The sequence below is a fragment of the Pteropus alecto genome, unplaced genomic scaffold (assembly GCF_000325575.1).
Source record: "Pteropus alecto unplaced genomic scaffold, ASM32557v1 scaffold156, whole genome shotgun sequence".
Classification (NCBI taxonomy): domain Eukaryota; kingdom Metazoa; phylum Chordata; class Mammalia; order Chiroptera; family Pteropodidae; genus Pteropus; species Pteropus alecto.
In genome coordinates this window covers 1,205,939-1,220,947 of record NW_006437746.1, presented here as the reverse complement: position 1 = coordinate 1,220,947, position 15,009 = coordinate 1,205,939, and the positions used below count along the sequence as shown (strand labels likewise).

The window sequence follows — 15,009 nt, the reverse complement described above, 5'->3', positions numbered from 1 at the left end:
AGGTTGAATATATATATACACACACACACACAAGAGTATGAATATATATATATATACATATATATGTGTGTGTGTGTGTGTGTGTGTGTATGTATTCAGCCATATTTTCCAAAGATAAGTGTTAGGGGCATTTTATTTGTACAATCTATTGAACTGGATGCTTTCACATATTTATTTAGACTAAATACAGTAGTTTTCTACTGTTTAAAAAAAATGGATTACTCTCAGAAGTACATATTTTCTGGGGGGTTACCATATATTTCCAACACTATAATATACAGGTAAAAGACCATCCCATCCTCTCCCTGTCTTATTTAACCTAAATGGTTGCTGCGCTAACCATTTGTTTGCTGCACTCACAAGAACCATCAGCAAGTTCATTAGCCCAAGGTTCCTTGGGTTCCTACTAAAGTAAGTCTTAAGAGGATTTCAAGAACAGACTTGTACGCGTAGTGAAGGCGTGAAGTTGCTTGACTGGGATTCCTCCTCTGGCCCTGAGGGTTGTCTGCTGCGGAGTGCCCGAACACCCGAAGGCTGCTTGCTCTTTACCTTGAGAGCATCTCTGGCCTATCGCAGTCGTGCCTTTGTTAGCCTGATACACGAGACTGTTTGTCTTTTGTCGTTTAGAAGAGTTAACGTGTGTAGCTGTTCAGATGTGTAACTAACACGTCACCCTTTGTTGAGATAAACAGTGACTATCCAAATGATTGAATGATTCACTTTGTAATATAGAGGATTCGATTTAGAACAACTCAGCCTGTATCTCTAATCAAGAAAATCAGTCATCGTAATTTTAAAAGTCTTTAGTTTATTTGATATAGCCTGACGATGTAGTACTCTTTACACTGAGGTAGGTAAAGATTGAACTATTATGAGACGCCAGTTCTCATTCCTGAAGAAGAAGCTCATATAGCGTAAAGGTGAGGAGCCTAGGGGGTTTGGGTGGTCTTGGGTTCAAGTCTCACTTTTTTTTTTTTTTTTGGTGAACAATTGGACAGGTAATCTATCTTCGTTGAGTTTCAGTTTCCTAATATAAATAAGAGAAATATTTCTATAAGATTGTTGTGAGAATTAAATGAGATACTGTGTAAGCAAAATGCTTAGCACGTGTCTGGAACATAACGGCTCAAAAGCGGTAGCCATCGTCATCATCAACATCCTCATCATTTTTATTCCTATGTTATATTAATTTCCTGACTTTACTCAAAATTTGTCTTATTTCCAAAATACAAATCACTCTCTGCCTGCATAATTGGAAAAACATTGGGACGTGAAAAATATCTGCTGGTTACCTGAAGGTGTTTTGAATGTGCCCCATTCAGCTTTCATCAAAGCTCAGGATCATGAGGGCTGCCACGGACTGTCGTTTTGTTCATTCCCATCTTTCTCTTGTATGAGGCAAGTGTTACTGTTGACTGTGACGTGAAGCGCATACTCATGGCACGTCCCAGTGATACAACTAGATATTCCAGGCCAGATACTGAGATTATCCAGCAAAGAGCTGTTCTGGATTCAGAATCCAGAGTGTAGTGAAAATGCTGAAGTCGGGATCGCTGGATGGTGTGACTGAGTTAGCAAGGACCTCTAGCCCCTTGCTACTCAAACTGTGGTCTCAGACCTGCAGCGGCTTCATTACTGGATAGCTTATTTGAAAGGCAGGCTCTCAGGCCCCACCCTGTGCCTGCTAAGTTGGAATCTGCGTTTTAACAGGGTCCCCCAGGTGGTTTATACACACATCTTTTGAGAAGCTCTGGAGGCTGCTCCTGAAAATCCGGAATGAGTAGTTATCATCGAAGCAAGCGGTGAAAACGATTTGGGTCTGAGAGAGTCCCTTCTCAGAATCCGCCTGGCATTAGCTACCTCCATGTACTTACAGTTATGTTTGCCGGAAAGAGGACGGACTCTAATTTGTGTTTGTCCATTTATTTCTCAAAGTCCTGCTGACATCTACTTTCAAAATCTTTATTTCTTAATTTTTCTTATATTTAAAAATGATAATGGCATTCACAATGGACATAAGTGTTTATGGTTTCTGTCTCTAGAGGCTAGTTTATCTAGTAAAGAATTCATGGAGGGAGGGACTTTGAGCAGCCCTACGAGAGAGATCAGGAAGAGAATATTGATTACGTAAACCTGTGAAACAGCCTAGCAGAAAGTTTTCTTATCTGTTACAATAATAACATCCACCTACTAATGCATTAATAATGCAGTGACGTGGGCAGAGGGCCCAGCTCTGGGTCTGGCAGAGGGCAGGTGGGCCAGCATTGTTGCCGATGGATCATTTCAGGGGCAGAGGCCAGGAAATGGGGGTGGGGGAGTATTGAGTGAGCCTTTTAGTCAGTAAGTACCAGTGACTGGATTAAGTGAAGACACTTGGACATAGCTGGGTTCAAACCTTTACCTTGTCCCTTACCTGCTGTGCGTCCTTGGACAAGCCACTTAACGTCCCAAAGCTAAGTGCTAACTTACCTGGTGAGGGCCCTTATACAAAGATTACAGGAGATAGTTACGAAGACCGTTTATCATAGCGCAGAGAAAGACACACACACATTCACACAGTTACATACTTTGGAACTGGCAAATGTCTTCATAAATATCCAGCACCCGGGCATACGTCGCTACCAGATTCTACGCTTTCATCCTACTTATTTCCTCAAACCGAGGAACAGGCCATTTCTGTCTGAGAATGCGCACCCTTCCTGCTGTCAGAAACACACACCTTCGGCTGAGGCGTTCAGTCACGGCTGAGCTAGAGAACATCCTACACAATGCGCACATCTTTATTGCTTGCCTGTGCAAGAATCCAGAGCTCTGAAGTCAGCATTATTGGCGCCACAGTCAGATGTGGGGGAGCAACCCTGGACCGGCAGCAGTCCCCCAGCACAGAAGAGGCCTCTGTCGACCGCTTCCCCAGACCGGGGATGGGCCTTGCCGCGTCTCGCTCTGGAGAGCTCGGAGCAGTCAACAGAGCTGTTCATGACTTATGCATGAAGCTGGGTGATCCCATCTGGCCTCCCTCAAGGTCTTGACCCTTCCTTGGCCCTTCCCTGCTGCCAGCATATAATCCTCTGCCCCTGGGGAACCAGAGGACTGTTGCCAATTACTGTGGGCATCTCTGCGTGCCCCCTAAGGAGCTCCTTGTGCCTTGTTAGGCTTAATTGCATGGCCACTAAGAGCTGGAGCCTCCGGAATCAGTCTCATCGGTGGCCCCAGGGCATTCTGAGGATGGGCAGCGAGGCTCAGAGGGTCCCCTGCGAGGCCGCGCACAGGCTCGCTGCCTGCATTACCACTCCAAAGGCTGGAGGATGGCCAGGCTGCCCGGCAGGGCCACAGCTGCAGTGAGTGATTCTGGAAACAGTGTCACCGCACAGAAACTTGCCAGGCGCGGCGGTCCAGCCAGAGCAGGGCTCGTTCTCTCGGTGCCTGGTCTCCTGAGCGTCTGTGCTGTTGCGAAGCTAGAATGTTCTCTGCGCTAAGTGCTTCTCCCAGGGACGCTGTGGTTATTGCCGCCAGCTGTTAATCAGATGACTTTAAAGACTGGGAAACAGTTGTCTCCAAAGTTAATCTTTTAACCACTTTCTTAATAAAAGCCACATGTGTTGAGTGCTCTCTCTGGGCTGCTCACGGAGCTGAGACACTGACCTGGGTAACAGCAGAGCAGGAGGTATTGGTACCCCTTCTCCCCGTTGAGGCCCAAGAAGCCAGGTGAGTAAGTGATGGAGCCAGGATCTGAGCTCAGATATCTTAATATTTTAACCGTCGTGAGGAGTATATATCGTATCCCATTTACCCCAAATAAGGAAGAAATTGTAAACTTAACATGGTTAAAATGGTAAATTTTGTGCCGTATCTATTTTACCACAAAAAAAAACATTGTAAAAAAAAAAAAGTAAGGAAGAATTGGCAGATTTTTATAAATGTTTTTCTGGTTTCAATGTTCCTAACTGCTCTCTGCTTTATCGATAGCCTGGATATATCGATCTCTAATTCAATCATAGATTCTAATTCTTTCCTCTTAAAATTGTCTTTTCTCCCAAAAAAAAAAAAAAAAAAATCCCCAAACAATTCAGTGCAGTCATACCTAGAACTTTCTGTATACTCCAGTCAGCAGTTCTCTGAGGGGCTGCGTTTTTCATGCACTTTATAATCCACGGTCTGTGCCTGTAGGATTTCACACCTGAAATGAATTTGCTAGTCTCAACCATCTTGTTGTAGTTAACCCTCTGTGGTCTGATATGGTCGAGAAGTGAGCTATTCCGGTCAGTCGGGACATCTGGCTAATGGTGTCTCAGGAAACTAGAATACAGTGGGACATGCTTATCAGCAAAACTCTTCTAAACACAAATTAATCTTTGCTTGACTGTTTAGAATTCCTTTCTAAATATACAGTGACCTGTGTGATGTTATGAACAGCAAAACACCAAATATAGGCTTATTCGATTATTTTGTTTTACAAGCATGCTGCAGCTCTTACTCCACGACGATATAAATCCCCAAAATAGCCACCTTCCCTAGAAACAACACTGAGGCATTAGAATCTCTTTAAAGATTTCATGGTAGAAACTTGGATTGAATGCAAATCTGCCATGCGAGAGTATTTCTCTCTCACACAGAAATGCACAGAGAACGAAATAATAAACACTCGTTCACCAACCAGTACGATGCTACTCTGGAAAATGTTTTTGTCAGTCACAGTAGGATATGAAAACTTGTAGTGACGTTGCAATACAAAAGAGCCCCCCCAAAATGGTGTATTGGCAGCACTATAGATTTTTAGTTTCTAGGTTGTCGTACGGAATATATCCGGTAGGTTCTGATGGGCTCAGTTGCCTGCCTCTTCCGGGAACAGCCCATGTCAGCTCTGATTCTGGGGGACGTGTTTGTGTCCAAGAGCACTTCAAACAACAGGATAAGGGGTTAGTACTTTTGATAATTTTATGTATTTTTTTCCAAAGTTTTAACTCATCAAATCAGAGTTGTTGTTGTTTTTTTTCTCAGTGAACTCTAAGTTGACCGTTTTCTATTGAAAAATTTTTAAAAGATGTTTAAACCCATCATTTTCTCCCCGTCTTCTCTCTCCGCTAATGACTTTTCTTCATACTTCACTGAGAAATATGAAGGCTTCCACCCTGACGTTGGCCACCGACCTGCACCTGGGCCACTCCCCCTCCTGACCCACTCCAGACCTGTCCCCTCCCTCGTGCTCGGGGACGTCCCTCTTGCATTTCTCCCCTTCCTCTCTCCTGCATCATCGCCATTCCTCTTGGCTGGGTCATCGCCATCAGAGTGCAATATGTTGTCGCATCACCCATCTTTAAGAAAAGAGAGAAAAACCTCTCTTGACCCTCATCCCCGTCGGGCTCTGCCCTGTTCCTCTACTCCCCACCTCAGTAGACCTCCTTGGGGTCCAGCTCGTCTGTACCTGCCCCTCCATCGAAACGGCCCTTATCGTGGTAGCAAATGAGCAGTCTCGGCCCTCCTTCCACGTGGCCTGTGGCATAGCCGGTAGCGCTGTCCTTCGGGAGACACCCCTCCCTTGGTTTCTGGGGCCCCACGCGCTCTCGCTTCTCCTCCTGACGGCTAGCCGATCCTCTCCATTCCTCGCTGGTACCTCTGAACATTACAATACTGAAACGCTGTCCCAAGCCCGCTTCTCCCTCCAACTACATTTGGTTCCTCTCACCTCTGTGTCTGCATCTTCAGCCCCCCACGCCTCTGAACTTGAGTCTGATAGCACTGGCGGCCCGCTCCGCATCCTCGCCCGGCCAGCCATCAGCATCTCAGACTTCCTGTGGCCTTCCCTAAGCCGCTGCTCTGTCGCCCCTCTCCACTCAGCCATGGCAGCTTCAGTGTCTCAAGTCAGACCTCACACAGGCAAGGAACCCTTCTCCAGGAGGGTGGCCTTACAGCCGAGGCCCAAAGGAAGTAAGAGAACAAGTCATCTAATGCTTCCGCCTCCCTCATCCCGCCCTCGTTCGTCGACTCTACTTTCCACATATATCAAGAACCTGATCTTTTTTTTTTTTTTTCACCACCTCCATCACTGCCATCTTGAACAAGCACCTCTCAGGTGAATTACTGCAGCCGCCTCAACTAGTCTTCCTGCTTCCACCCTCGGCCCCCAGCCTGTCCTCAGCTCGGCAGCCGGGGCGATTCTTTTAACACCTCAGGAAGGTTATGGCTGCCCATCTCGGTCCCTCCCTGACCTGCAAGGCCCTTGCAGTTTGCCCTCCCCTCCAGACATCTCCCTGCCGCTTTTCTTCATGCTCACTCCATCCTAGATGCACCTGCTGCTGCTCAACTCCCCGAGCGTGCTTGTGCCTCCAGGCCTTCGTGTGTGCTGTGACCTCGTTCTGGAAGATTCTTCCTCATACCCACATGGCTTACTCGCCCCCCACCCCCCGCCTTCTTTCAGGTCTTGACTCAAGTGTCACCTGACAAAGAGGCCCTCCCCGGTCAGCTTCAGCGCCTCTGCTTCCTCTGCCTCCTGGTGCACTTTACTTTCTCTCCATGACACTCATTGTCTTATGGGATTTTTCCTCGTTGCTTATTTCCTATTATTTCCTCCTCCCCGCCCCCCCTCCCACCCCACTTGGATATAAGCACTATGAGGACAAAGACTTTGTCTGTTTTGGGCATCATTACTATCGCCCTGGCACCGAGAATCATACTGGACATATGGTTTATTTAAATAAACTATGCGCCCGCCTGTCCCTGGACAGACTCAAGCCCTGAGCTGTCCTGCAGAGCCCACTCTTCCATGGTGTGTTTGCCCCCAGATGGCTCGAGATAGTGCCAGAGGCAGTGTGGCATGATGGCAAACAGTGCGACTGTGGGACCAAAACAGCTGGGTTTGAAACCTGGCCCCACTTACTAGCACTGTGACGTCGGGTAGCTGAACCTGCCTGTGCCCCTGGGTCCCCATCTGTACAGTGGCAATCCTAATAACGCTCTCCTTGTGTACGGTTGATGCGAAGATCAGTTACTTCTGCAAAAGCAGAACAGTGCCCAGCACATGGTGTGTACTATCTGAGCGTTAGCACTGCTGTTTTTATTTATCTGTGGACCCGCCATGACACCTGCCACAGGAGCCTGGATTAAGTGCGTGTTTATCACGTGTGTCCCATCGTGGGTACAACCTAAGGGGGAGCGGGTAGCGTGTCAGGTTGGCGGGCAGCAGACCTGTACCCGAACCACTACCGTTTCATGAATGCATTCGACAGATGTGCTGAGCCCTGCTCCGTGCCACGCTCCGTGCTGGCCTTTGGACAAACAAGGATGAGCAAACACCGGCCGCAGTGTCCGGTCACAGGGAGCTCTTGGCCCTGCCCTATTTGGTTGTCCCATCTGAGAAGCTGACAATGAGGGAAGTAAACCAGATGCGATCTGTAATCTCATCTCTCTGGCCGCCACCCAGCCCGAGGCTGCTGTGAGCTTCCTGCCAGCCCAGAGCTCCAGCACTCAGCAGCCTGTGCCCCACACACCACCGACACATTTTCGGAGTCGGCTCCAAGCTGCCGACTGGGGCTACCGCTTATTCCCTCCAAAATATCATTCAGGAGGAGGCAAGGTTTTAATTTCAGGTCTAGGTGTAAATCTCAGCTTTACGCTGGGAAACCTTGAACAAGTTAACTTCTTTAAACATTCTTTTTTTCTTCATAGTAATCTAGATTAGAGCATCTGCTTCATGGGTTACTAAGAGCATCAGATGTTTATGCACATGTGCTCACATATTCCAGGCTGAAACGACTCATATGCTGTGGGTTCCAGCTCCCTCCCCTGGTTGTAAAAGGATGCCTGAGAAGGGGAGGGGACCCCAAATTTCCGTTTGCTTCTCTCCATCACACCTTTTACGGCTGTCTTTTCTCTTCCTGCCCTGCCCAAAGCTGGGGCCTGAGCCTGTTTCATCCCGCAAAACTCCTCTTTCCTAAGAGCAGGGAGCGGGTGTTTTCATCCTGCCGTCTGAACTGTCAGGCCTCGTTCTACTTTGTACCCTACTTCCCTTTAGCTATTACTCCCTCTGCCTTGTCTGCTCCCTGCGGCTTCTCCCTGCCCCCCGAAGAGGCTTCTGGCTCCCGCGGGCTTTGCGTTTCCCTTTGCCTTCCGCCCTGACCCCATCTTCCTCACGGACCACCTGGGCCAGAGGGACATTTTTTTCCTTAGGTAGCGGAATTAAATCTTCATTTTTTTATTTCCTGATTGTATAGGTAATACATGACCTTTAGTGAAAATAATTCAAGTATTACAAAAATGACTGAGAAAGTTAAAAATCCCAGGAAAAGGGATCCTACTAATCCTCCTGTCCCACGGCTGCCTTTTTGCACTGGCTCATGGCTCAGTCTTAAATCCGATTCGTCTACACTTAACAAGCAGTAAGGGTGTAGTTTCTGGTGCTGTGATTTCGAATCCCGCCACACCCTCGGACCCCTGTGGGTGATCGTTATCGGAAAAGAACGGTCAGAATCACTGAGAACTCAGAAAAGAGGGACTGTCAAGAGGAGGGGCACTGGATGACACACACCTGACAATAACAAATCCAGCGCATCCTGCCTGGCGGCTTCTGGTCTGGTCTGTGTGTCTGACGTCGCCCAATGACTGTCACATCTCAAGCTCACGTTAATAGGTCCTGATGTTTTTTGAGTGAGTCTCTTTCCTTTATGGAAAAACATGTAACGTCCCAGTGGAGCCAATGTGCGGTTTTGGCACCGAGAACACAGGGGGACAGGGCCTGTCCATGGCGGCCCACCAGCGTGGAAACTAATTTAATAATGAGAGACACAGCCTAGTTTTCCTCTCACCAAGGTGAAAACGATAAACAATTTACATTACCTAGAAGGCAAAAGTACTTGATAATTAAACGAAATAGCCAGGTGTTGATCTAATAGAGGCTAAGGGATATCCTTGGGGCTAGAAACTTGGTTGGCCCTAGAATATGTGTTTCTAAGTTTTCTGTTTTGAATTCGGTGACATTTTAAGCTCCTGTTTCATTTTAGAACAGTCAGTAATGAAATAAACAAAGCGTGAACTATGAGCCAGTGCTAGTTAAACATTTATACCAGCCCTACCCTGTCATTTCTTGAAACTATCATAATGTAATGTTTTTATATGAAATCATTATAAATTTATAACAAGTCTAATCTGTACTGATGCACTGTTCCGTGGGCTGTGAATTATTGTTCTGAGTTTCGGGTGGCAGATGCTTTCTCTGAGTGACGGAGCTGGGATGATTAGTTCTTATGATGAAGTGTAAGAAAATATCTTCTAATTTGCATAAAACATGAGTGCTGATTATACAGTACGATTTGAGACCTTCTAAAATATTTTTTCCCAAACAACAATCTTGACAATCAGCTCTCTTACAATAAGGAAGTGCTGATTGATTACGAATGCCACCCTGAAGACTTTCTATCCCCAAATCTCTATTAAGAATGTATCCACAGAGACGATGACACTAAAAAAAAAAATCACTGAGTTTTCGAGATGGGTGCCGTAATTGGGCTGTACGCAGAAGTTAGGTTCTGCAGAATGATTGCTAAGCCCAAGGGCATTCTTGGGGTTGGCGCCTGGGACTCAACCCAGGGTTGGATCTCTCTACCCAGGGCAAGTCTTAGATAAGGCCGGACCAAAAGCTGCCGTTCTGGGGGGATTGAAAGTACCGGGAATACCTTCCCACCTCAAAGAATCTGTCTTTCAGGTCCTCCCCGAAAGTCATCAACGGTTCCTAAAATTCCACTAACTAGAGAGCTTTCTCTGGGGGGAACAAGCCCTCATTAATAGGCAGACACTCTCGGGAAGGTGATGTCTTTATCCTCAGCACAGTTAGTTCTTTGGCAAATCTGTTTTCTAGCTGCTTTTCAGTGTGGCGGAGAGAGCCGAGAGCAACTCCTTCCAGGATGAGGGACACGAAGGGAGCACAGCAGGGCTCTGATGCACGTGTGAGGGAGGAGCAGGAAGGCGGCCCGGGTCACTGACAGGACGGGGACCCGCAGTGTCAGCCAGGCATTCTGGATTTTCACACCGTAACGGAGGGCGGGTGTTTACCCGGAGAAGATGGCACAGCAGCTTTTGTCTACAGTTACGTGTGTGTGTAATGAATACAGATTTGGAAAACAAGTTATAATCCAGTGATACAGCTTCTCCGGTGGGCTGGCCTGAACCTAGCAGCGTTTGATCGCTCTGTCTCGGAGGGGGGCCGTTTCCCAAGCTTCCAGAACCTTTTCATAAGCCAGCGTCTGTCAAGCTTCTGCCTGGTCCCTAAATTACAGTGAGGAGTACTCTACGGTGGCTTGACCTCAGAGAGCTCCCAGTCCAATGGGCAAGAGACATGTTACCACACAATGTCTGTAATCAGAGTGTAAAATCAAGAAAAACAACAGAAATGAGAATTGCCCGCAAACATGATTTATAAATGAGATAGCTGGTTGAAAACCATCCTCCACTGAAATCTCTGAACCAGCCAGGGAGTTTTGGTTTGTAATAGAAGTAATCTATGAAGATGGCTGGCAGTAAAGCTTGGGAGAGGAGAAGCTCCTGCCACGTGACTCAGGCCTTCGACTTCAAGTCAGTGGTGCCTCGAGGGATAAAGGAAGGGGGAGCAGTGTGCACCTGGCAGGGGCAGTGAGGGGTGTGACCCTCACCATCCTCTGCGGCCACACTGATGGGGGGAACATTTACAGGGTCAGGAGTCAGGGGTCCCGAATCGGGGTGGTAACAGGAGCCGAGTCAGAGGATGCCTACAGCTGAGTAATGAGCGTAAGGCCGTAGCCAGATATCGGGGGAACCGTCCGGAGAGACCCCGGCCCCCTTTCTCTAGCACATTGGGGCAGTGCTTGTCAATCTTTTTTTTCATTACGCAGCCAAAGGAACCTTTTTAGACATTTTTTTCTAATTGCCTCTCCCCGTAACATTCTAATACCAGAGACACACAGTGTCCGTCTACGCATGTGGTCCTTTGGGGCCGCCACTCACTGTGACATTGAAGACTTACTCCTGCCCCGTCCCCCAGAGCCCGTTTTCACCCCTTTGAGAGCACTTGCACCCTGATGAGACATATGTCCTGGAACGGGATCTAGACGGGAACGAAGGTCAGATCCTCCACCCCATGGGTAGCGGTCACTTGGGTGACTGACGTTGGACACAGCGAACTGGACGGGACACCTGCGCATGTGGCTGGAGACTCACCAGGCAGTAGGGATCTTTTCTGTGAGAAGATGGCTCCACTTGAAAAGGCAGAAACTTGGATTCGTCCCCAGGGGAAAGCCTTATCTTTAAGCGACCCATATGGCTCTTGGAGCAGTCCCAGGTGGCGGGTGTCTACAGCTCGTGGCTCGAGGGAGAAGAGAAGGCACGAAGCCCTGTCAGTGGCGCCCACGCTGCATGCCTGCAGTTCCTGACCGTTTCAGAATTGGCAATTCTTCAGCTGCAACCGGATGAGATTTCTGATTTATTTCTGGGGAACCAGACTATAGCTTTTGTCCATCAGATATGTGTTCTTGTGATCAGGATGCTCCTGGTTTGACTCCCTTTGTGAAGAAGGAGGGGCCGTCAGTCTCCCTCCACGTGCTCCTGCACCAGGCCCCCCAGCAACCCCGCAGAAATATTCTCCCCACAACCCCATGGTAAGTTGTCTTCTAGGAGACCCAAGGCCTGGACTCCCTGGTTTCTATGGTTTCTAAAGAGGTATGTCAGGTAGTGACACAGGCTATAAAGCTCCCCTCAGGTACCCAGAAGTTCACTAGCTTTCCAGAGAACAGCGCCTAAATGGCGTGACTACTCTTCAGTCCGGACCCCCCTGTTTGGCGTGAAAAGGAAGGCCACTCTGAGAGCCATCGCCAGGGAGGCGTTTTCATGCGACACGCCTAGATGTTTTGTTTTGATATATGAATGATGGAAAGCTTTCATGACAAGGTCCTATGGTTCCCGCTACTGATGCTCCTGAGAAATCCTGAGCTCTGTTGAGTGACCTTTCGTTCTGGAGGAGGCTGGTGGAGGCAGGCAGCGGGCAGGACTCCCTGAGCCGGAGGAGGAGGCCTGCAGCCGGGTGTCCAGAAAGACAAAGCCTCGTTAGTCTCCCCTGCGACAGGAAACCCGCACACCTCTGCCAACAACACCTGGGTCTCCTAAGGGCAATTCCTGCTCAGAGACTTCAAAAATGGAAATTTGAATTTCTGCATCTTTCCTGTGACGACAAGTAGCCGCAGTAAGGCAGACCTTGCCAAAGACAAAGACACTTCTGGAAAGACATAGTAAAGAGTGAACCATGAATTCATCTTGGAGACCACTAGCTGGTTCCGGAGTTGCCCAATGCAAGTCTAGCTTTGGTTACTACTCACCACCCTCCGCACCCCTGTGTGCACACACACGTGCACACACACCTGGCTATCGAACATCATGCCATAATTTCAGGGTTTTTTTTTTTTTAATCAAGCTCAATAACAGCAAGCCTTTAAATTCGGGTTTATTCTAAAGTAGGATTACTTTTTGATTTCTATGTATAAGCATATTAAAAAGATAGTGAATGATATATAATTCTTTTTAAAGATTGTTACTACATCGTATTCGTGTTAAGGAAATAAACTTCCTATGAAATACAATTTGTGATATGAAGAGTTCGCATTTCCGTTCATGCACATTGTTCTAGAGAAGGGAGCCATAACTTTTATTTTTAAGAAAGCCCATGACTCAAAACAAAATCAAAAACAAAAGATCAAAACCATGCTGCCCTTTCTTAAGGGAGACAGAGACAGCCAAGTTAGAATTTTATCAGACAGTTCCTTCAATGTACACTTTTAATGTCTTAGGTTAAATATGAGAATACTAAATATGATAATAGCTTTGCATAAAATATTGAAAAGATGTGTGTTTGTGAAGGAGCGACTTTCACAAGTCACATTTATCATAATGTAGTATTAAATTATAAAATATATACTTTGTGCCTGGAAACACACCCATGAAATAGCATAGAGAATTTATGTCTATATTAATAATATCACGATGGACAAAATAAGCTACGTCTTGTTTCTCGGAAAGATATGTGTGGCCTTGACAGTGGTGCCGTGGTGATATTTCATTTATTTTACAGAAAAAAAAATTGCATAAATAAAAATTGTGCTATTTCATTGAAATTAGTAATAAAGTACCTTGGGCCTTACATTCCACAGTGAGACCCCTCCAAGGAGAAACTTGTGTGCCCTACCCGTGTACCCAGAGCTCCAGGGGGATCGGTTTTATGTTTCTATTTGGTAAGTGGGCTGAGGGTAGAAAAGACCTTTGTCCCTTCAAAGCCCGACTTCACCTTTCCTGGAGTTCAGCTCTACGTGACAGGTGGAACTTTAGAAGCTGCTGCTGCTGAACTACTACTAGTAGTAATATTACTACTACAACTGCGCCACTAGGGGGCCCCCTCGCCTGTGTACCAATGAAACGCTGGGCGTTGGTGAGTGGGGCGGTTCCAGGCCAGCCCCTGAGGAAGCCCCAAGCACAGGGTGGGAGTGGAGAAGCCTGGCTTGAGTCGTCCAAGCTGAGTGGACTTAGAGGCCAGCTCCCCGACGCCAACCTAGGCTAGGCCTCCTCACGGACAGCCCGAGAGAGCCGCTTCTGAGCATGCATGCATTCCACAGGTGCTCATTTTGCCCCTGGTCAAGTCACAGGTCTGTTGGCTGCCTTCAAGAAGTCGTAATTAGATGTGGTTGGAAGGGAGATAGTTCTGTTGTGCGTAAAGTAAGCTCTGTACATGGTACATTGGGAGCAGGGGTAGGCAGTGAACTCAGTAGGAGTCTGGCCTTCTGTCTCGTGTGACTTTTAGTCTGGCCTGAGCGCTGGAGACCCTCCGGTCTTCCAGACGAGACCAGACTGCAGCACTAGAGACTAGGGACCCGCCACCCCATCTCTGTTCGCACCCGTGCCTTAGAGACAGACTGAGGGAAGAGTGAACTAAATCACTGCTTTACGAGGGTGCTCTGGTCCCCTGGGTCTCTTGGTGACCAGAGAAGATGTTCACGTCTCTGGAGTCACTGGGCTTTCTCGAGCCTTGCGGAAGCTGAGAACTAAGGACCTGGCTCTCTCTGTTAAGGCACAGCCAAGCCCTGTTTGTTTATACCTCACCGATTCGGCTCACACAGACCCTGATCGGTGAGTGAGTTTGTGGCTGTGGAAGCTCTTCAGGAAGTGTGATTCATTGTGCAGACATGAGGGACTTCTGCTGACCTCTTTTGATGTTTCCTGCTGTAAAACGAACAATACTCACGAGTGTCACACATACATTTGCTCCTGTTTCCCTGGGCCTTATTGCGTATGTTCAGTTATATTTATCTCTCTTAGAATATAATGTTCTTGAGGCAGCGTAAGGAGTGGAACGTAGACTTTGGAGACAGAAGGAGTTGTTCGGGCCTCTCTGAGCTCACTTAGCTTCTCTGATGCCCATTCTCTATAAAGCAAGAGTAATAATATCTACATTCTAGAATTGTTTTTGAAAAACGAACAATGTAAGTAAAGCACTTGCACAAACCCTGGCATTTCACAGACATGCTAAATGGTAGCTTTTACCGTGTTCTCTAGGACAGCGGTCCCCAACCTTTTTGGCACCAGGGACCGGTGCTCCCATGGGAATCTAATGCCTGACGATCTTAGGCGGAGCTGAGGCGGTGATGCTAGCGCTGGGGAGCGGCTGCAGATACAGATGAAGCTTCACCTGCTCATCTGCCGCTCACCTCTTGCTGTGTGCCCATTTCCTGACAAGCCACAGACTGGCACCTGCGGGTCTGATTGGGGACCCCTGCTCTTGGAGACCTTGTGTCGGGACCCAGAAATGCCGAGAAATGTGTTTGCCGGGAGTGAATGCTCCAACTGTGCTGAAACTTCATCAACATCTCAAACAACATTTGAGACCTCATGCTTCTTTTTGCCTCCTCTCTATTCATTTACCTTTTTAACTTATTAAACCAGCAAATCTGCCAGTTCGTATCTTCCCAATACTTTACTACTCGTGCAGGGAACAGGTACTGATGTAAA

The 15,009-nt window shown here is 47.5% G+C and overlaps 1 protein-coding gene across 1 annotated transcript in view; it reads left to right on the top strand.

Moving 5' to 3' along the window:
* ULK4 (unc-51 like kinase 4) overlaps positions 1 to 15,009 on the top strand; it is a 386,787-nt gene that overhangs the window by 304,281 nt on the left and 67,497 nt on the right.